The sequence below is a fragment of the Oryzias latipes genome, chromosome 12, assembly GCF_002234675.1.
Source record: "Oryzias latipes chromosome 12, ASM223467v1".
Classification (NCBI taxonomy): Eukaryota; Metazoa; Chordata; class Actinopteri; order Beloniformes; family Adrianichthyidae; genus Oryzias; species Oryzias latipes.
Window position 1 is genome coordinate 28287777 of NC_019870.2, and position 24385 is coordinate 28312161.

At 40.0% G+C, this 24385-nt stretch overlaps 1 protein-coding gene across 1 annotated transcript in view; it reads left to right on the forward strand.

Moving 5' to 3' along the window:
- The window catches only part of rab27b (RAB27B, member RAS oncogene family), a 77846-nt gene that overhangs the window by 9562 nt on the left and 43899 nt on the right, over positions 1–24385 (forward strand). Inside the window, exon 2 of the mRNA XM_023960639.1 lies at positions 16209–16314. The gene's annotated coding sequence lies outside the window, so the exon portion shown is untranslated. The remainder of the gene's footprint in view (positions 1–16208; positions 16315–24385) is intronic.

A 24385-nucleotide genomic window follows, 5' to 3' on the forward strand; every position in this document is an offset into this window, starting at 1 on the left:
ATCTTCTGCTTTAAACAATTTAGCGGAGAGAAATAAGAGCAAGCTGAAAAATGCAAAAATATTTTCATTAATTAACATTCTCCTCTGTATCCAGCAGAAGAAAATATACATCAGAAAATAAAAAGTACACTTCAGACAGAAAAGTGACAGTTTAAATCACTCACTCCTCAAGCAACATTAAGTCTATTGTCTCTTTTCAGTCAATCAGTTTAGTCTGCAGTGATTTATAATCTGAAAAATATATTAATCTCAAGCATTTTGCTTGTTTGGTCATATTTTGCTCTTTCTTTTGCTTCAGAAGTTTTAAAAAGTTCAGCTAATTTTACTGGAATTAGTGAGATGGATCAGTGAAACTTTTCATGACTTAATCCAAAAAACGCATCCCTGGTTTTAGACTCATGATTTTGATGGGGACCTCCTCTTGAGGCTAGGCGACTCCCCTCGAAAATGGAACCGGAGACCTGGGACCAGGGGCATCTGGTCCTCTCTGCCTCCTGGCAATACGCCTCCAGGAGCCGCATGTCCTTCATGCCCGGGTAGAGGAACTCGTCCGGCCGTTATTCGTCTGCCTCCTGGCAGAATGCTCCAAAACCCCCAACGTCACTCTCTGCTGGGTACATATATGGCTGGTCCATAATGATACGGGGGGAATGGGAGGTACCCAGGCGCAGAGAGGAGAGGAGGCAGGAGGATGCAGGGAATGGAGGTTTAATAACAAAACTGGAAACTACAAAACAAAACCACTGCAACAGGCAGGCAAAACTCGAGACTCGAAAAACTCTGAAAACGGGGGAGCGAGACAATTACAAACTATGGACCAGCCAGGAAGAAGGGAAGGACAGGACTTAAATACATACAAGGCAACAAGACACAGGTGGAAACACTCAGGACTGATGGGGAAGGGCAAAACTCGAAACAACAACAGAACAGGAAGTACTACATAATAAAATAGGAAATCAAGGAACAAAACACAAAGAAACCGAAACTGTTACACATGGAGGGTCGTAGAGAGCAGCAGCTGGATTCTAAGGTGTGTCTTGCAGTTCCCATTTGGCAGCTCCCTAAAAACAGAACGTACCTTTGTTGTGCGTGTTGCAGGTTTGTTGTAAAGTATCCGTAAGGCTAATTGAAGTTTCGTGCACTTATTGAGGTGATGGTGTCGTATGGTGTCCTAATGCCACGCTTTAGTCGTTAGTGAGGTGCTAGTACTGGCTCCTTACAGACGGTACTCACTTGGTGCAAGCACGGTGTGTGTGCGTGAAAGGCAAGTACCTGTAGGACGCCTGTAGGATGTCCACCAAAACTACACTGTGATGCTTAATTTCCTCATTTTTAACAGCCAGGCTGTTATCTCTTGAACTCCTTGAGCAGTGCACAGGATTTGAGGGGGATTAAAAAAGTAAAAAATCCGTACTGCGTGCTTGTCACTCACCTACGACACCCTTACGTGTTGTATAAATGTTCCCTTCCTGTCGCTCACAGCATGCCCGTAGAAAAAATGTGCATGAATATTTCAGCTTTGCAGGTTCACTGAGCGGTCTATGACCATATCTCCCGCGGGCTTTTTGTGCTTCCCGTTTTTTCACCTGCAGACAGACCGTATCCACCCGTAGGGGCAGTTGGGACCACGGCTTTAGCAGCTGTGGAAGCTTGCTTTATCATTCAGAATTCTTAGCCCACCACTGCTCGTGTTTCCACCATGATTTTAGGATTCTGTCTGTCTGTTCTGGTAGTTCAAATCTTAGGTCAGTGTCTTCTGACCAAAACAGATTCAGCTGTTGGGAGCAGGCTGGAGATTCTTAACACATCACCAATGTGTGCTTTGTGCTTTGAGTGGGTTTGCAGAAAAAAGGCATTTAGATTCTGTGATGCATGAACATTTGAAATCTCTGTTTGTCATTGTTTGTCTTCCACTCTCAGAGTAAAGATGCTGTGACACATCGAGGTTACCGGTTTGAGTTCACGGTCCTCACTCGGCTCAGCCGCTCAGCGTTTATAACTTACAGCCGGGCAGACAGGAGAGGGGCAGAGAGGGAAAATGGATTCGTTAGGATGACAAATTGTGCTGGACATCCTTTGGGATTATCTAGACCAGTGTTTTTCAACCAGTGTGCCTAGTGTGCTGCGGCACACTAGTGTGCCGTGGGAGATGGTCAAGTGCGCCGTGGAGAAATTCATGGTCGATCAATACAGACCATGAATTTCTGCTTTTTTTAATTTTTTTTTTGGATGCTGGTGTGCCGCGGGATTTTTGTCAGGGTTAAAGTGTGCCGTGGCTCAAAAAAGGTTGAAAAACACTGATCTAGACATCTTATGGAGATGAACCCTTTCTTTTCTTATTTGAGGGACTCCTTCAGTCTGAAGGAGGTGGACTTTACAGCTGTCAGTGGTTCCACTTCCTTACATTCACACTGTATTGTTGAGGTGAGTCCCAGAGGACTGCCCTGCATGGTTTTTATGTGCAGCCTGTTCGACAGCTGTGAGCTGCTCTGACTTTACATAACGGTTAATGCCCGCCCACTTGTGCATTATCAGAAATTAACGGACGACACGTCGGACGGTTCCGGCTTCCGCATCGTCCGTGTAATTTCTGCCAATACACCGTTCGAGAGGCATTATTCCAATTTTATCATGGTCATTCACAAAAGAAATATCTATTCAATCAATTTTTTGTACTTGTATCTTGTTTTAGGTTTAAAATACTTTTTTGCAATAAAAGGACTATTTGCTGCGTGGTGCGATGCATTGTCACGGCAACCGCTACAGAGCCCACAGCAGACTTCACTGTAACTTTAAAGGAAAGTTGCCATCATGATAAGTTAAAGGGCCCACAGTATGTCATGCAAAATCAACTTTTTGAGCTTTTAGGTGTATTATCATGTTCTTTCCTCTCTATAAACATTTTGATTTATTTTAGAACAGCACTTCCTGCTAGTTTAACTATTTAAACTGTTAATGCTGATGAAAGAGAAGGTCAACTCTTTATGAAACTTCTGTCCTGGTTTTTATCTGGTTTAGTAAAAGAGTGTTTTGGTCAGAAACTTGTGTATATATATTCAAAAAAAGTTAACCATAAAGCCTACATTAAACAGGAGTGTGACTCAAACCTCCTCCCATTTCAATGCTGTCCTTTATACCATGGTCCAGGTGAATACTCGAATCTGATTGGTTCCAGGGTGTGGATTAAAAAGTCATAATCCACAGTGATGGTGTACAACTAAAAAAACAATTTTTAGTCATTAAAGCCAAATATGACGGCATTGGCCTAAACTACTGTTGGTAACCGTAGCAACTGAACTGGTGGTTTGTTTAAAGCGGCGTTTTTCAACCAAAAAATCAGAAAGTTTATAGTCGTCTCTATCGATGTACAGCCTCTCCATGATCTTACGTGTAGTGTTTGCAATAATAATTACAGCTGCTTTTCCTAAAAGTTGTTATAAAAGTCATTATAATAATAATAGTTTTCAACAAAATTAGCTGAAAATTTGCCCAGGTAGTCGTGTTTCCCTCCAGTTTGTTTAATTTTTTGTAACCTTACTGAAAAAAAAACAAAATTCTATTCTTTCTAAATGGTCACAGAGACAGGGAAGTACCGGCAGAAAGCGACTTTTGCAGCAGGATGGAGTGGGGATGTGAATGAATCCAGACAAGGAGACCTGATGACAGATGCTTTTGTGCTTTTTAAAATAAATAAATCTGATCTCTAAACATCCTCCGTGTTTTCCATGCGAGGTAATGAGACACACACAGACAGAAAAGTGAAGTTATCTGCTGTAAATCCAAATATTGCTCACATCCATGTTTAGGAATTACTTATGATGTGAATAATTATTTCGTTCACACAAATTAATTAATAAGTGGGAACGGAGTATTATTTTGTGGGAACAAGATATTATTTCGTTTGCACAACATAATTATTGCGTGGGAACGAGATATTATTTTTCGGGAACAAGATATTAATTTGTGGGAACAAGATTTAATTTTGTGGGAACGAGATATTTCTTATTTTACCCATGTCAGGTCATGGGCTCCGTAGAACCAACTGCTGTAAGGGGTTGAAAAATACCACACATGAACTTATAGTTACTAGCCCTGCTTTAGTACTCGAGATGTTTTGTCTTTATTCCTAACTGTATAATCAAGAGTCTGACGGCACCTCATATCAAAAATGCAAACAAAACTCCTGTTTTTCTCACAGTGGCTTGTCGCGATCATCTTTTAATGTGTATTCAAAGCGTTCTGCCCAGCGTTTATTCTAAGTCACAAATACTTTTCTGTTAAATGGCTTTTTTCGTCTGTTCCTGATTCACAATAATTAAAATTAAAGAAATGGTCATAAATGCAATTTTCAGCTGAATTTTCATTATCTATGTCCTCCATCGTCAGAAAAATGCCGCAAACACAATTTTCATTGGATTGGGTCTTGACATGCTCAGTTGCAACTTCAATAACTTTTTTTTAACATCTTGAAGTCTTTTAATCCTAAATTTGATACGTCTTTGTATGTAGAACTGCTGATTGAATTGTTTTGTGCATTATTCTTGCTCTGATTTCTTGAAATAAACCATTTTTAATCAAATTAAATCCAATCAAAATCATATCTGCAACTGTGAGTCTGTCCTCCAGGGAAAGTGTGGGCAAAATAAAGGACTGCATTTCCCAAATGTCCTCCACACACCGACATGCCACACCCACGAATGCTTCTACAGCTTTTATTGTCCAAATGTCAGTGTGGAGTGCAGTTGAATCCCTTTTAATCACATCAGTCAGCTTGTCCTTGATGTCATTGTACCGTTGCTTCATTTTCTTATAAAGTGTGTTAGGATTGCAGTTCAAGTGGAGGTCTGAGCTTTCTTTAGTCGTTGCCTTAAACCATGAAAAGTGGATGAATGTCGGTCATGAGCATGTTCAGGACGGTGTCACCAAACTCTGCTGTGTTGAAGATGGTGGCCCAGATCTCAAGAAGACGTCCATACCGGCCGGTGATTGACTCCACTAGAAAATTCAAAAATGTAATTTCTTCAGAAGGAGATCGTAGTCGTTTGTGTCGATCAGTTCAACTTATTATCGTTTAATACATTACATAGTCAAGTAGAGTAAAATATTCCACATTCCACTTCGATCAACATTTGATTTATTCTCAATGCGTTCCCAGTGCTCTATTAATTATGATGATGCTGTTATTTTGACAAATCCAAAACTCTGTGTCCCAACCATCTGTTAACCTTTTTTAAAGCGTTTCCTGTGATCTTTACGTTATGTCGTTTTTAGGAAAAAAAAACATTTGTTGTTTTCTAGGACGGTTTCTGCAGAGCAGCAGGATTTCAGGGTGTGGATGAGATTATTGCCACAGAGTAAGCCCAGCCCTTCTTCCCATCATCCCTGTGTTTACACTCTCCCGCTAGCTTACAGCCCCTCACACCCCCAACACAACATTAGTGGTGCAACAAAATTGGTGACAAACATCAGATCCATCCAGCTGTAAAGTTCAGATCCCGATTCCAGCTCAGCCGGGGGAAACAAAGATGTTCCTGCTTTTTCAAACTGCCTTTTTCTTTCCCTGCTCCTGGTTAACAATAATTGGAACAAAGAAATACTCAGAAATGCAATTTTAATCAGAATGTTCTTTATAGATGTTCTCCATCATGAGAGAAATGCCACAAGAACAAGTTAAAACACCAAAAACAGCATTTAAACAAAGAATGGGAAAAAACAAAATTTTCAGTTGGAAATTCCTCTGACAGGCCCGTCGGATGAGTAATGAGAACTGTTGAGCCTGGCAGCACACTCTCTTCCCGCTGCTGCCACTTTTATCCGCGCTCATAAATACCAAGATTACAACGTGTCATGATGGGCAGCCCCTCTCTGTCTTCCACAGTTTTAATGATGGAGGTTAATGTTGATTCATGTACAGCCTCTCTGAGACCCTGTTGGATTTACACTTCTGTCCAAAAGTCTACAGCCACTCTTTTATTCTTTTTCTAGACTTCTTTGAATGTTTGAAAGTGATTCTGAGCCAGTGTCTGTAGGATGGAGGGTCAAGGATTTACATGTAGACCGTTTCCTTAGGAAAGCTGAGGAACAACACTAAACTTAATTATCATAATCATTATGTGGTTTGTTTATCTTTCACTCTTTTTTTTTTCTCTTAGCAGAGAACCAAACCATCTTAAAAGGTCCTACAGCTGATTTGAGCTGCAGCTTTTTAATGCCCCAATCGTTCTTTGGTTCAGGATAGTCTTCCACAATTAAATCATTATTTTTTGTTAATGAACCAAGATTCTACATTTCAAGCGAACCAAAGTTAATTTGTGTTGTGCACTCCAGTGTTCAGGTAAGCCTGTAGACCTGTCAAGAACAGAAAAAGTACTGTAGGTTTTGCTCCATTGAAGATCAACTCTGATAAAATTGTGTTTTTAACATGTTTTTCTGGCATTTTTCTGATGACGGAGGACATTTACAAAGAACATTTCTGAGTATTTCTTTATTCAAGTTGCTTTGAATGAAAAGCTAAAAAAAATGACATTGGCAAAAGTTTGTAGGCGTGAAGTAGAACTTACAACAGCAGGTCACAAGCATCCTGCTCAGCTCCATTCTGATGCATCCACTGTCAGACAAACGGATCCATGAACGTCTTTGTTTTCCTGGTCTGAGCTGGAATCTGGATCTAGATTGTACAGCAGGATAGCTACGATATCGCTGCCTTTTTTGATGCACCGCTAATCTTATGTTGGGGTGTGAGGTGCTGTAAGCTAGCGGGAGAGACCGTAAACAAAGGCATGATGGGAAGTAGGGCTGGGCTTACTCTGTGCCAATAATCTCGTCCACAACTCAGGGGTAAATTTCTACCGAACTCCTGCTGCTCTGCAGAAACTATGTCCTAGAAAACAACAAACGGCTTTTGATTTTTCCCAAAAAAACAACATCATAACTAAAAGATGACTGGGAACGCTTTGAGAAAAAATTAAAAGATGGAATTTAAATTAGATTGTAAAACATTTTCTGTAATCAGTTCTTCAAAATCCTAGTCTGGTCTTTTCTTTAAGAAAAAAATCCTGTTCTAGTCCTAAATGAAAGCGTTCATGTCCTTCTGTCATTTGTCAGTAATGTATGCAATCATACTTTTCTGAACTGCACTCGGGTTCATATGCACGAAAATCAGCACTTCTTTTCTGACAGCCAGCCGTCACACTTTCAACAAATAAAGCAAACGACAGAGACTGATGTGGATCGGACGCCTCTGCACTTCCACTGATCGTTTCAGCTTTCATAGAAGGAGACTCTACAATATCAGATGTTCCAGGACTAAGAAATGCCAAGAAAACTTGGTTCATCTTTGAGTGCATCATTTTTGTAGTGTTGTGCCACAGCTCTCCCATGTTTAATATATATATATATATATATATATATATATATATATATATATATATATATATATATATATATATATATATATTAAACATCAATTTCCTTAGCATATGCGCATATATATATATATATATATTAAACATCAATTTCCTTAGCATATGCGCATATATATATATATATATATATATATATATATATATATATATATATATATTAAACATCAATTTCCTTAGCATATGCGCATATATATATATATATATTAAACATCAATTTCCTTAGCATATGCGCATATATATATATATATATATATATATATATATATATATATTAAACATCAATTTCCTTAGCATATGCGCATATATATATATATATATATTAAACATCAATTTCCTTAGCATATGCGCATATATATATATATATATTAAACATCAATTTCCTTAGCGTATGTATGTATGGTATATATGGTATGTATGTATGGTATGTATGGTTAAGTCAGTTTAAAAATAACACATAGTTATCAGACAGTTATTTTGCTTTCATTCAAATTAATTCAATAAAGTAGGTGTAACTTTGGTGCTGCTGTTAGATCGGCACCACAAGGAATTGTGGGATACCATTCCATTTGCCTGTCTGGACGGATTTGGGTTTAAGTGTGGGTTTTTGACCAAATGTGTTTAGTTGTTTTACTGTGTTTTGTCTAGTTATTTTATCCTGTTATGTGTAATTCTTTCTGCACCATGAGGGAGAGGATGATGAGTTTATTTAACACTCCTCCTGCAAAGTAATGTTGGAAGAACTGCAGTTAAAGTCAGAGTCATATTAAATGAATAAATGATTCAATGTGGATTTGCAATAGGAAGCAGTCATTTAATGTTATAAAATGGAGAATATCTGTGGCCTCCTCAAACTTCAAGAAGTACAATAAATTAAGATGGAAAAACATTTAACTGAATTGGAGTAAAATGACATTTAGTCAAATATGTAAATTTGAGTTGTAAAAACAATTATTGAGTTCGATAGACATAAGGAATTTGGTTGAATAAACTTAATTCAACTACTTGTTACCAATTGAATAAATTCATTTAAGTTGGATAATTTATATATATATATATATATATGAGTCACAAGGAAAATGGAAATAAGATCAGAAACTTGTGCGTTTACTTTGTCTGTTCTTTTTCTACAAGCAGAAACTCTTTCTTTTGCTGATGATGCAGCCGTGTTACTTTGTTGATGCACGTATAATCTTCATACGCCGTTATTAAAATCTTAGACTCCGTCTCACTGAAGTGTCGCGCTCCCTTTTTTTCACCACTCGTTTCCATGGTGTCTCCTGAAATCAGTGATCCATTGAGAATGTCTTTATGTACTTGCCGTGCACGTGCATTAACCCAGGGTTACCAAGTCGAGGGTAATTACTCATATCCGGTCTTTTGGAACAGACATACCCAGAGTAAGACTTCAGCCAGAGTTCAGGGTTAAAGTCAGGGTAGTTTAAACGCGTCTTCTGGAATACCACCCAGGGCTCAAACAAACGTGTCGGCAGAAAAAACGGCCAACTTTACTCTCTGAGAATCACTCAGTCGCTTCTTCTCCATATCAAAAGGGGTCGGGGTCTCCCTTCGTTTAATTATTAAGAAGCTGCGTCAGTCATGGGTGGGTGGATGGGTAGGTGGATGGGTGGGTGGGTAGGTGCTACAGCCGGGGTGCAGAGCTTCGGAACGGTCTCTGCTGCAAGATGCTGACTTTTCCTGGTTCAAGTTGACAGCAGAAACTCTGATCAGTAGACGGGATGTGAAGATGATCAGTAGTACTGGGGACAGAAGACTTGCATCTTTTTTAAGCAGGATATATTGCTTCATCTTCTTCCGACTGTTTAATGCTATAGTTCTTGTTATGGAGTCTGGGTGCAGACAAAAAATATTAAAGGAAAGCGTCTGACTGATCTTCAAGAGAACTGAGATCATTTTTAGATCAACTGATCATGACGGCTTGAAACACGTGTTCATGAAATCTGCTGTCAGGGACTTAATCTCTGTCTTTAAAATCATAAATAATTATTTCAACAGGAATCTGTTTTCGTGTCCTCTTTTGATATGTTTGTGTTAAACTCAAAAAAAAAAAACAAATTAGTTCCAGTTTTGTGATACTTTTGCCACACACAGGTGTGATGGAGCTGAAGTATTGATAATGTTTTTTATTCCCTTCTTGACATTTCATTCTGCTTCTGTCTCCACGTTGCATTTGCGTTTGCTGAGGGAGGATTCCTAATAAACTGATGTTCTGTCCTTCAGCATCGTCTTTGAGTTTTCTTTATGTGACACTGGGAGGAAAATATTCTAACTTTTACAGCTTTAGTTCCTTAGACCCATTGGTGCATGCAAATAATGAGTCAAGTAGAAGCACTTCAGAAAAACATATATGTTTAAATGTGAACTGACGTGTTTTACCTTTCAGTGCTGTTCTGTGCTGCATGTCGAAGAGCAAACCAAACCCACATGTAAGCGAAGCAGGGGAGATTCTACAAGCAACAATAAAAAAGGATTTAGATTAAGTCTAGTTTGAAAACGAAGTGAAATTCCACCACTTGGAGGACGAGTGACGACTTTACGATAAAGATTAAAATGGGTAATGCAGCAGAAAACTCCCACCTGCAAAATTAACATCCCATAAAGCCACCTAATTGAACTAGTTCAGACGGCTCTTTACTCCCAGAACAAACTCGCTTAATTTAAGTACTTACATAATCCTAAATTGCTTAAAACAATTCTATTCCTGTCTTGATCTGACCAAATACGCTTCAGGTTGCTTCACAGTTGGAAGAACATCAGGGTCTCAAAACACTTTCACCTCACCAAATCTTTGCAAAACGTTTGGATAGAAGACCAGAAGTGGTTTGATGTGAATTTACATCTGTAGGCATCCAGGGGGGGTTACTGTCGTTTAGACAGATTACTGCACTGAATAGAACCGAAGTGTTTCTGCTTTTGTGTCTTGGTGGTGTTTAGTCTCCTGTGGAGAAAACCCCTTCAGTTCACCTCCATTCATCTAAACTGTCATGAATCTGCTCGTCGCTGCAGATCAAGAAAGGCCGTCAGCGTCCACTCCCCAGCTCCAGAAAGCGTTGCCCAGTTCCTCCCTTCACAGTTGAGCTGCACTTACCAACCATCACAGGGGGTTCATGGATTCTTCTGCCAAGATCCGTTCAAAGCTTTCATGCGCCTCCTGGCAGTGGTCCTTCCTTTGGACCCTGTCTCAGAGCTGCAGCAGGTCTTTGGGCTTTTGCACAATTTCTTTATTCTTCTTTAGTCATCTTGATTACTAAAAGCATAATGGTATTTAGAGGGACTGATAATATTTTACCCATTACGGGTTCAGTAACTCTTGTTTACAACAGACTTACGGCCCAAAATGTTTAAAGCAGCAAGAGCAACTGTCTCTTGAGCTTATTTACTTCATTTAGACCTCATTATGTTGATCGCGTTCGACCGATCAATCTTCAAGAACATGAGGGTAGATTCCAGGCCACCAAAGATAAATAACCAAAACATACAATCATCACAACACTGACACAACACTAACCACATACAACATATTCCTCAAGTTTCTACTTTACAAACATTGTCTTAGATAAAAGTTTATTTGAAAAACGTTTCAGAACTTTGTTGGGAATCCCAAACTTATGAGAAAAAAAAAGTTTTGCTTAAAGTTATGCGAGCAACATCATGTTTCTGCCTGTTATTTTCCTCATCTGAAGTAAAAGCGTTACCTTTTGGAGACTCTCTGGCACCTCTCTGTTTTTAACTTCAGGCGTGGCCCCATTAAAGTTGGATGCTCTACTAAATCCTCACATTTGAAACATTTTAACTTAATTAATAACATATTTGAATTATGAATTATTTGAATAGCTTCTTGCTGCAGTAAACGTGATGGCATTAAATTGGTTTTATATCTATTAGCCCACTCTTTTAGGCCACAAAAAAAAGAATATTACATTCTTAGCACATTACAGGATAAATACGTAGTATAATTTAAAGCCTACATAGTTTTAGGCACTTTACTTTTAAAATACGCAATACGAGGCTTCAAAGACAAATTTTCATCTGAAATTTAAACTCAAACTTTTTAAAGTTTTGCTCCATCAATAGACAGTTTTACTTCCTCCTGTGTTTTATTAGCAAAAACCATACATTGAATCTTTTGTAAATTCAATGAAGGCTTAATTAACCAACATTTTATATCTTCTATTAAATGTTTTAAGTTTTTTCCTGAACGAAAATTATTTTCAACAGCAAAAAAGAACAGGTTTCAATGGAAATGTCATTTATAAATAAATGAAAAAGAATGAGACCCCAGATTGACCCTTTTGGAAGCCCACATTCAATGTTCACGTATTTTGAGGAACGATATGCAAACTGTACATAATGTTGCCTTTTATGTCCATAACTGTTTAACCAGTTGAAAGCTACTAAACCCAAACAGAATAGATCATTCTATTTAAAAATAGAATAATCAGTACTAGGGCTGCACGATATGAGGAAAACTTGCGATATGCGATATTAGTGATCAATATTGCGATAACGATAAATTTGCGGTAAATAAACAAATAGAAAAATAAACAAAAACAACATTCCCATTTCATTGCAACAGTTTAAAAATTATACTCCAAATGACCCTCATCGACATGGGGGACAAACGTCAGGGTGGCTAACCCTGGTCCTCAAGAGCCTCAACCCTGTCTGTTTTCCAATTCTCCCTAGACTGCTCAATAATGATAACCAAAATCAGGTGTGTTCAGTCAATCAGGATGTGAAATCACTTGAGTCAGCCAATCAACAGCAAGCTGGTTAAGGAGAGCTGGAAAACAGGCAGGGTTGAGGCTCTTCAGGACCAGGGTAAACATAATAGGCCTCCATCTGATTGGTCAACAATGGGAAGGCGTCCATCTGATTGGTCAAAGCATAAAGGGATTTATTTGATTCGTTAAATGCTTCAAGCTGCTAGAAGATTGTTTTAACACATTTTGGGTTTGCGATTTATTGCGATATTCGCCGTCTTTTGCGATATGCATATTGCAGAGCTGGATATTGCGATAACGATAAATTTGCGGTATATTGTGCAGGCCTAATCAGTACTATTACATGCATTTTTCAAATAAATAAACACTCCTATTGTATGAAGACTCATCCATCCAGGTTGATTCCATCATAGTAGTAGGTTTAGGGGCTGTCATCTGGACTTAGTTTACAGTTAGAGGAGGTTTCACCTCTTATCCAAGAGGCTTTGTCAATTCTGAATTGGCAGGTGAAATGTGTTCTAACTTTAAAACTAAGTCCAGATGACAGCCCCTAAACCTACTACTATGACTCCTTTTGTATATTTCTTTTCATCAAATTAAGTAAAATTAGAGACCTGGTTCTATATAGAGACATTCCAATGTGTGAAGAAACAGAAAAGTGGGAAAAAAGGGACTTTGCTGGAGGTGGTGGGATGAAAATAGCTTAGTGATGGGGAGTGAACACATACAGTATTTTCCGGACAATAAGTCGCCCTTTTTTTCATAGTTTGGCAAGGGGTGCGACTTATACTCCGCAGCGACTTATTTTAGAAATAAATTGAAATAAATACATTGTTAACCCTCCTGTTATGTTCATTTGTGAGGAACAGAGATGATGTTTCTGGGTCAATTTGATGTATGAGGTATATTAAGTGTTAAGAGTATGTTAAGTGACTCAGAGAATCAGCAAACCTTTTTTACAGTAAGATCTTGAAGGCTAACAACATAATATTCTATCTTCCAATGATTTCATAGATTCAGAAATGCAATAAAAATGACAACCGTTTCTACAAATACAGGATGAAAACAGAGTATTAGTTGGCCAATGATGCTTCATGAAAGGAATAAATAAATAAGTTTGAGAAAGAATTACTGTGGATTTATGAGATAAACAGTCTGCTATGATTGTGTCATAAGAATTTGTGCAAGTAATTATATCTTGGTCTCAGATTTTGTCAAATAAATTTCCCGTCAAAATGCGACTTATAGTCCAGTGCGACTTATCTGTGTTTTTTTCTACTTTATAATGCATTTTTGGGCTGGTGCGACTTATACTCCGCAGCGACTTATAGTCCGGAAAATATGGTAATACGCTTTTAAAAGGCATTTAGAAAATCTCTGGATCACCTACAAGAAGAACAAGAAGGTCTGGCTCCTCGAGAGGAAATGAAGGATGGCTAAGGGCATCGAGTGTGAAAAAGATTAATGGGAAACTCTCCATTATCTGAATGGTTAGAAGGTCACAGCTGGAATCAATCAATCAAGCCTTCATAAATGTATTCATGTCTGTAGCAGGTTTATGTTCCAGGCTCCTCTTTTGTTGTGCTGCATCAAATGTGAAGGAGATTCTGTTAAAGACATAAAGCCTCTAATGAGTCTTTATTGCCAATTGTGCGTCAGATTAAGGAGCGCGACACAATGTGTGGGCTTAAAACACTCACAGCCTAATTCTGCTGCTGTACGATGTCGGAGGTGCAAGCGAGTAAATGAAAAGGGCAAAGGCTAATTAAATACAAGCTTTTCATCTTTCTTTTTGCTGTAATCACTGCCTCAAGGAAACCTTTCTGTAAAAGGTTCCAACGTTGTGTGCACAAAGCAGCACCTACACACACGCTGTAGTAACAGGTGATCAGTGAAGTTAGTGTGGCGTGAAAGTGCCAGGACGGAGATTTCAAACGGCCTCAGGAATACATCTGCTCCCGCCTCTGCAGTTTGCACTGCGATGGCATCAGTCCTCTTTATGGATCACTGCAATTCAACGGAACTGCGTCCGGCTTGCAGACAAATGAGTGCGGCCCTCGTTTGTTCGGGTGCAACGCGGCGTCATGGTGCCACAAAAGGAAGCATCAGATTAGAAGCTAATTGCAGCCTATCAATAATGAATGCTCCAGTGTCTGTAAGCTATTCACCAAAATGACACACAGGGGAGTGCGCATTGTCTCTGACAGCCTGTAATGCGGTTGCGGGGGCTACTTTCAGCTGGCTTTCTAAGAAATTCATGGGTAATCTGGAGGAGGGAGGCCTCATCTGATTTCCCAGAATCCATCATCCGTCAAACTGTCTCCTTTGCAGAACCTGAAAGTCTGACAAAAGCTTTGACCGTTTACTGTGACTGAGATTTCCCTCCATCATTTGATAAACTGTCTTCATCGTTTCTGCTGCCCTTTTGTCAGTAACTGTCAATAAAGCTGCAACATTTGTGTACAGTAAAGTGCACAATGACATTTTTGTACGTTTAAACAACTCAAGAGACCAAAAAGGGAAAGATGGGAAGAAAAGAGATGATAGAAACATTCAGGTTTTTGCTTTGTTTGTTATGAATAATTCAGCTTCTCAGGCGCCTGGTTTAGTGTTCCTGCTGTCAAGCTGCATGCAGCCCACCAATGTCAGCACATGACAGCATCTGCGTGGCCCCCCGCATCATTGAAATGAAAAAAAAAACAAAAAAAACAATAAAGGAAGAAAAACACTTTGACAGATACTGTGAGGCTTGTGCTCAGAAATATCATGTCTGTCTGTCAAGTCTGTGGTCATATGTGCTCAAAACCGCTATGCTTTCTTTCATCTTTCTTTATTTCCCATAAGACTTTTGATCATGAACTGATAGGGTGATGAGTCTGAAGATGAAGGTGTGATGCTGAAGGAGAAATTTTGGAGGCAGATGGATAAGGAGGGGGCTGCACGGTGGTGCAGTGGTTAGCACTCTGGTCTCGCAGCGTGAAGACCCCGGTTTAAATCCCAACTGGGACCTTTCTGTGTGGAGTTTGCATGTTCTCCTTGTGCATGTGTGTTTTCTGCAGGCATTCTGGCTTCCTCCCACAGTCCAAAAACATGCTCCGTGTTAATTGGTGACTAAATGGGTGTGGTGTGCATGTGCAATTGTGTGTGGGTGTGTGATTGTGTTGCCCTGCAATAGGCTGGCAACCTGTCCGGGGTGTACTCCGTCTTTGACCAGCAGTAGCCAGGTTAGGCTCTGGCCCCGAAAGGGATAAAGCGGGTTAAGGAACTGGACGGATGGATGGATGGATGGATGGATGAGGTGATCCGGGATATGCCCAGAGGGTAGAGAGTGGTGATTGGGTTAGCCTAACACAGTGTTACCCAATCCTGATCCTCTGGTGACGGTGTCCTAAATGTTTTGTGGTTCAGCTCTTCATCAAACTTTGCTGAAGCCTGATGATGGCCGTCATCAAAGGCAGGTGGGTTTGAGTGTTCCCCGAGGTGTTGAACATGTGGGTGAGGGAAACCGAGGCAGTGGAGACGTTTGGTGTTCAGAACAGGAATGCAGAAGGACAGATGGGGGTAGACTTTGGCAAAAGGATGGAGATGTTAGTGGTCAAGACATTGTTCCAGAAAAAATAGAAGCATAGGATGACATTGGTGTGTGTGTGTTGTGTAAAGAGCACACAAGTTGATTACATCTTGTGCAAATGTAACCTGAAAGATCAGTGACTGTAAAGGCAAAGCTGAGGAGAGGGAAGCCGGGCAGCAGAGGATGGTGGTGAGGAAGATGAAGAGGACAAGTGGAAGACAGGAGCACCAGGAGATGCAGAACCAAAGGCTAAGGCCTTCTGAGGACATGTTCGACAGGTTGAACCAAAGTGGATTGTTGGAGGAAGAAAGTTGATGTTGGAGCTACCAGAGGAAGAGGAGGAGATTCATGGATGAAGGGAAGGAGGTTGTGAGTCTGTGTTTCCGCTCATTCCCAAAGGAATCCATTCTCTGAATGAAGTCTTGATCTTCTGTTTTTCTTCTTGTAACTTCTTCTTTGTCTCTTCTGCAGTTTGTCGCAGGATGGAAGCTTCTTGCGCCCCCTGCTGACGTCCTGACGACCCGGCATCTCACCGCGCTGTGGAGACAGCTGTGTTTCACTTGTGTTTGGGATTCTGGTAAGAAATCCAGCATTTCCTGGCTTTAGTTTTGCAGTCTCGCTCTTGTCTTTGCAGTAACAGAAAAATGTACCAATCGGCTCTTTAAAATCCAGTTTGGTTCTTCCGCTTCTTGGTGTTCGCAAACACTTTAGCAGCAGTAAAGTTTCTACCTCACCCACTTTCTTTGCTGCTTTGCAGCTGGGCTTTTCAGTCCTGCAGCTCCGTCCTGATGTGGACTTGTTCCACCTTAATGTCTGACTCTGAATGCTGTAGGGGAAGCTTGACCATTGCAGCTTTCCAGAAGTGTCTATGATGGCCCTCATTGAAGCAGGTTTTTACAGCATCAGGTTATCTTCTGAAATTTAGAAAGGAAACAAATCCCTCGCTCTCGTATTTCTTTAAACTGTTCTGTCACTTCAGTCACTCCCAAGACAAGAATGCCAGACATTAATCTTCCACCTATTATCCAGCCACCATGATGGCTGCTGTATATCTTCTCCAGACTTGCCCTGAATGTCCGTTTGCACCAAACACAACTTTTATTACAATAAAAAATAAATTATTTCAAAGCAAAATGCCTTAAGGTAATAATTTTTAAATGGTCACATTGCAGCAAAGAACATGGCAGCTGAAGAGACAACAGACGACGGGAAGATTTTTGGGACGTTTTAACAGAATCTGTTCAATCCTTTTTTAATTCTTCTATTAGGAAATGAATTTGTCTTTGTGTCATTGTTTTGTTCCAGTCAGACATAATAAACACTCACTTTACTGGTGATGACCATTTATTATATCAAACAGAAACCCAAAAAGATGGACATGGACGTCCTGTTGGAGACTGGTTAGAAAAAGGGTCAGGTCACAAGGGAAACACAAGTCAGATCTTTTAAGTAGTTTTATAGAAAAAGTAAACTTATTAAATGTTTTTCTTTACAAAAAAGTTATTTTCTCTAAACCTGTCCTAATGACTCCGATGTTCAGTAACTTTTAATCATAACTCCGTTTTTTTAAGCAATTTCTTGTGTTTTTTTTAAAGAAAATTGAAAAATGTTAGTTTTTCATTAAATATGTTACAATTTCATAAATACGTTTTCATTTTGCTGAATTTAAAGACCCACTCCCATGAAAATGTTTTAAACACGTTCTTGCAGTATTATTCTTATAGTAGAGGACACATTTAAAGACAATAAAGCTCAAAATTGCATTTCAGAGTATTTCTTTATTAAAATCGTTGTGAATCAGAATCAAATGGAAAAAAATGTTGTATCAAAGACTGTATTTGTGATGTTGGTGATGTTGGATGGGTCACAAGCTCCCTGCTCTGATCTATTCTGATCATCCACCTGCAGACAAATGGATCCATGAACGTCTGAATTTGATGAAAACCAAAACTAGTGTTTCATGCCTTTTTGGTGCAAAGTTTGCTGGAAAAAAAAACATCCCAGTAAATCTTTGATGCTTTGGGAGTTCTCATTTGAAAAGTTCTGTAGACTCTGTTCCAACGATTTGGGAGCGCTGACAAACCAAAGACGGATCAGTGTGCCTCTGTGATGGGCCCGGTGTGTTTCACTCCAGTTTTAGCAGCAAAGTAGATGTAAAAACCAAACTTTTACTGATGTTTACGTGTTTGCTGTAAGGTTTAAGTCTGGACTCTGGAGAGTTTCATGACCCTACCACCACCATGCCCACATGTGGGATTAGTCATTGGTCACGATGCATTTCGTTTACCTCAACTCCAGCTGTGTTGTTATGGGAGGATAGGCTGAATCATTTCAAATGAGCTACAGATCTGCAGTCCTTAAAGTCGGCATTTAATAGACAGGTTCTAGATCCCAGAAGATTAGTTTACTGCTGTTCTGCCTCATCTAAGTTTGCACATTTCTTATGAAAGTATAATAATATAAATAGGAATATTTCTAATCCGCTAATTTTCTTCTTCATTTACCAACATAAAGTCGTAAAACTCTTCATGTCTTTGTTTTAAAATGACATCTTTGTTAATTGGTGAAAAATAATCCATGTGACATTTCTTATAAAATAACAGTAATTGTGAAAGCAGAGACTGAGAGCCACAACGTAAACCTGGCCTCTCACAAACCAATGCTGCAAGGAGGAGGAATGAGAGAGAAGGAACAGAGGGAGGCAGGAAAGGCTAGTTGCCTGGTGACAGAAATGGGAGGAGAGGGAATGCTAAGACAGGGGGGGGGGGACAAAGAAGAGGAGGAGGAGGAGGAGGAGTAGAGGTGAGGAGTTGCGAGTAGAGTTATTGGTCACGATGCTGCATCTGTTGCTGCCATCTCTCCCACTCGGCTCCTTTGGCCTGCAGAAGGGATGAAGAGTCGACTCTGAAGTCTCTTTATGTCGCTTTGGTTGTCCAAAGTCATTGAAAATCCAAGCTTTGAGCAAATTAATTTTGATCCATTCAAAGCGGTCATTAGCTTATCATTTAAAACGTCTTTCTTCGACAGAAAAGCTTTCTTCGCCTCAGAAACAGTCATGCTGGACCTAAAGGTTTAAAAACTGCCTCTCCGTTTTAGTTTGAATGAGTATGTTCCAGTCTTTTACCTTTTTGATGCTAATTCATACCAAACATGTGCACAGTGGCTGGTATTGATGCGGAATTTTTCATTTTTTCTTCTAGGAAGAAGCTTAATGATTGAAGTTTTTCTTTACATATCTGCTGTTTTTCTCACACAACTCATCTCGAAATGTTAGAAACATTACAGTGTTCCTTCATTGATCGCGGGGGTTACGTTCTAAAAATAATTTTTAATTAATTTAATGCTGTATTAATTTAAACCCCACACCACATACTTTATACACCTTTTCTCAGACAGAGAAGAACGTTTTTACACTTTCTCTCTTGGTAATGCCATGACACACAGCCACTATGTGCAATTTGTGCAGATTTACTGGATGAAAACTGGTCATAAGTGAACAAATGTGGATAAAGAGAGAAAAGCTGTCGTCTTTACATGAAATTTTCAGATGTGTCATGAATGAACCACGTTAAAACCACCAAAGAAGTACGAATAAACCCTGCAAAGAACACGTAGACCAATGTAGAACATGGACCGAGCTTGATTATTGCGCTGTTTATATGCAATTCGTTAGTGATTTGTGTGTCGATTACGTAATTTGAACGTGATGCGTGTGCAGTATACGGGATATAAAAGTATATAATAAATACATCGGTGGTACATGCTTGAAAAGTCCGTTAGACATCCGTGGAACGGTTGTGGAAAGCCACAAATTTGCGTATACAGCTCCCAAAAATCCCACACAATGGCGTAAAATGTACGTAATAATTGCATATAATCTATGTTAATCTGTATAAACTGTAGTGGTGTCCCAAAATTTTTTTTTTTTCATTATGGTTAAAAATGGCATCATCATCATTAAAAGACCACTAGGAACACTTTGAAAATAGATTTTAAAGATGATCAGAGTGGGACATGAAACAATAAACAATACTGTAATTTCATAGCAGGTTAGCTGCTTATGGACAGTTGATAAAGTTTTGTCAGGAGAACAGGAATACTGACTGGAGAGAAAACAGTCTTTACAAACACTCTTTTACTTTTGCTGTTCCTTAAACCTTTTGGTGTTTTTTCGGAGGCCTTTGAATTCCCGATAACTCCTAATGCGCTCCTGAAAAGTGGGATTATCACGCACCAGTTGTCCTGAAAGTGCAGTCGTGGTTTGTGCAGAGACAGTAACACATCTTTTCTAAGGACTCTGTTCACGTGTTGCCAAACCTGCACACTGACGACACGCTTCAATGTGAATGCATTTAAAATGTTAGCTCATGAATCACAAACAACAGGAAGATTGGGAAAGATGAAGCTCTATGGCAGCAGGTCAACTGGTGCCTCAGTATTGTGGAAAAACCTCCATCCACGTTCTACAACACAGAATAGGATTGTGTGCAGAAAATCCGCAACCCATTCAAAGGACCGGATTGATGCTTGTGTGGACCATTTCTAGCTGGAAAAAACCACAGTCCTTCCTTCAACCAAGTGAATCTGAGACGAAAATCTGCTTAATTTCAGTGACGGATGACCACGATCTGTGTTGAAACCCCACTGAGCTAGCCTAGAAGAACAACACATTCTCTCTTTGTGGAGCTTTGAAAGTAGCCTTTAGGCATTTTTACATCAAATGATTTTCTAGAGGATGCAGACTTTGCACCGACTCTGGGGAAAAGTCGGCTTCTGCTACAAATTCCACTGAAGTTTGTTTTGACTCAAACCTTTTTGTTCCTGTAGACACAAAAGGAATTCAGGGAAAATTCTTTCTTCTAATCACAGAAAAAACATTTCTTTGCATCCTGATCTTTCTTCTTCTCTTTCATCTTTTTCTTCACATGCTCCAGCGACTGTTGGCACCCTCTTCCCTTTACTTCATTTCCTCACCCTCGTCACTCGCTCATTAGTCCCAATGATGTTTACTTTAAAACACTGCTCCAGGAAAGGAATTGGGCCTCCTCTTTATTGGAGCCTCCGGAGGAGGACATCGTTGTTCAGGAGCTTATTTCACAGCCGCAAAACTACAGTTCTGCATCATTTCCTCTGAAACTGCTTGTTAGAGAAACACAGACCTGGTGTTGGTTTGGAAGCAGATAAATCCTCCAAATTAACAGGAAATCCTCTCTGGTTTCCAGGTTGTGGTTGTTCCTTATTTTTCTCTCAGATGTCTTAGCATAGCCCTCTCACTGCTCTCTTATGTGAAACTAGGGCAGTGCCATTTATGCATTCAATCTTGAAGAGTTATTGCAGTCCCTGGACGGTTTAAAAGAAGGACAACATGGGCCAAAGGGGAGTTTCAAATAAACGCTACTCACAATAACTTAGGGAGTGTTTTTTCCTACTAGGTCGAAATTTTAATGAAACGCGTAAAAGTTACTTTTGATATTACTGATATTAGAATCAGGAGAAACACCATTTTTCTTTGGGTTGATCTTTCTTACCCCCAAAATTAAGACCATAATAAAGATGGACCCAAATGACAAACAATGACCGTGTCAATAGCAGATATTTCCACCGTTTGCTGCAGTGACGGCTTGACAGCGGCGTCTCCACCTCCTCACCAGACTCATGATGTGGTTCTGTGGCCTTCCATTCTGTCACAAGCAGTTCTACCAGGCCATTTGGGAGTGGGGTCCGATCATCCGGTCTCTGCCTCAGCTGGTCCCAGACATGCTCAATGGGGTTCAGGTCAGAGGTCATTGGTGGCCATATTTTAACGTGGTCACATTTTGGTTTGGCTCCCAAAGACACACTGACCACAGTGAGACAATTTTTAAACCTTTATTTAACCAGGTAAGCTATGAAGAACATGTTCTTATTTACAATAACAACCTGGAAAGTGGAGGCATAAAAGTTTGTAGAAAACACTAAATGAGGTCTCACCCCGATACAGCTGTCTCCCTATCCCCAAAAACTGTGAAGTGAAGCAATATCCCACGATGGTAGTGTATATGTAGTGTTAGTGGTGTTTGTTCTCATTCCAACTGGGCTGTTCGGTTTGGTTTGGCCCCATAAACTTGTAAAATTTGATTACTTGTTTTAGGCCTGCAACAATAAATTGCAGATTTATCGTTAACGCTATGTCAAGTTGTGCCATAAGCATATCGCAAAAGTCGTTGTAAATTTCAATAAATGTTGAAAACAATCTTATGGCAGCATAAAGTATTTAACGAATCAAAGGAATCCATTCACGCATTTGACCAATGGGACGGACCGATCTGATGTTAGATGCCCACCTGTTGCAGTAAAATGAAAATGTTTTGTCATTTGTTCATCTATCGCAAGTTATATCGTCATCGCAAATTGATCACTAATAACGCAATTTGTGAGTTTTCCTCATATCGTGTCGCCCTAATTTGTTTTATGAACCTAAATTCTTCAAATTCTTTGACTGGTTCCTCCATCAGGTCTGAGGTTTTTCCTCTCTCGTGTTGAAGAAGGTGGAGAAGATTTTTGCACATGAGCTTTGTGGATATTTTTCCACTTGTTGATGGTCTTTCTGGACTTTCACTCCTGCTGTCTCTGCTCATATCAACATGTCTGAGGGGATCTCAGCAGATGTTGGGAGGGAGCAGCTGCTCAGCTGCACCGGAGCGAGGCCGGCCCCTGCACGGCAAAGGAGGGTCTCCTGGAGCGGGGCCCCCCGCACATCTGTAACGGGTTCAAAAGTCATTCAGGAGCTCAGAAGCATCACCAGTAAAGCATCGATTCCCAACTCTATTCTACATCTTCTCAGTGCCTGGATCCAGCAGCTCTGTACCGTTCCCGCTCTTGGAGAGCCTTTTTACTCCATATTTGTCTTCCATCTGTTTTACCTCATCTCATCCTGCTCCCATCACCTCTTCATCACCCTCCCTCGGGCACTTCTGTCACATTTCCTGCTCCGTGCTCTCTGTCTCCGTTTCCCTCTGCCTGTCTGCCTTATTCTCCTCCTCCACTTTCTCTCCTCCGTCGTCTTTCTTCCTCCTCATTTGAGGACCCGTGAGTCATTCTCTGAGAATCAGCTGACTGGAATTTATTCAACGTGAAACAGAGGCGCCTCTTTCTCTCTCACATGTGTAAAAACCATCAGCAGCAGTTTGAGACATGCAATCTTCAGGCAAATAAAGCAACTGTGTGATGGCGATGAGATCTATTTCAGAAACACCTGAGCTGCTTCTTCCAAAACCGCTTCCTGTCTTTGTGCTCTAAATGCCAGAGTTTCACGCTCACATGTCTAAGCTCTCTGCTTGAGGCTGAACCCTCATCCATTTTTAAAAAGCCCTGGTGCCAGCAGCCTGCACTTCCTCTCCTCACTTACTTTCATCGTCCTTAAGCATCTTGTTCCACCTAAAAAGGTCACATGGTGTCATTTGGATTGATGAGTGGATGGAAATGAATTGGAAGAAATGACATCAACAGTTGGTGAAGAAGCCAGAAAGAAATGTCCTCTGTGTTTCCTTAAGTGAGTCCGAGGCGGTGATGCTCCGATAAAAGGCTGACTTCCACTGGACCGTCCGTGTTGCGTTGACACAGAAAAATAAAACCTTTATTAATCAATCAGAGTTGACATTGCCTCCATCACGTCTGCGTCTGAAGACCGGCCCTCTGCGACGCAACGCAAGTTCTACGCAGGAATTCCATTTCCAGTCCGTCAACGTGTCAATTTGGCAGCAAACGCTGAAAAACAGGAAGCAAATGTGGGTTTCAAAATAAAAACCTCCGTTGTACTTTCAAAACAACACTTTATAAATTTTATTACATGTATTACGGTGGCAGGACCACATGATTACACACGTTAACGCCGCCGATAACCGTGTGCATTTTCGCCATGGACGACAAAAGTTTAATTTTGAAAGTACAAAAACATATTATCATTTGTGGCACAAAACATGCATAGAACGACTGTGAGGAAGAAGAGGGCATGGGTCCTGATTGCTAAAGTTTTGGATGTCGATGACAACAAAGACGATGTAAACTGACGGCCTTAAGACCTCTGGTGCAACGTAGAATCGCAGCAGACGCACCCGTGTAAATCTGGAGTAAGATTACGATAATTACGTTGGATTTAATTTCTATTATGGGAATGTCAGTGGTAATTACATAGTACTTTAGTTGAATCTACTGGGTATTTACATGGTACTTGCAGGATAAAGTATTGGCTCATTTGGGGCTGCACGGTGATGTAGTAATTAGCACAGTGAGAGCTTCAAATCCCAACTGGGACCTCTCTGTGTGGAGTTTGTATGTTCTTCTCGTGCAGGTGTGCGTTTTCTCCAGAAAACAGGATTAAATCAACTCAATATCAGGATAACAGTAGCAAATTTTAAAGCCCCCTAAAAGTGGATAACCATCACAGCAGTTTCTCTGAAAGCCAACGATTTGATTTGATTTAGATTTATTGATTTATTTCAGGCATTGCAGTCAAAGCAATAAAACATTTACACATATTCATCAAACTCATTACAGAAATGATGAAATGCATAGATTAAAAAGACACTAGATAAAACAAAACAAAAACATCAGTTAAATCACGTTTGCTTAATTAAATACAGTGATTATTAACTAAAGTCAAGTAGAGC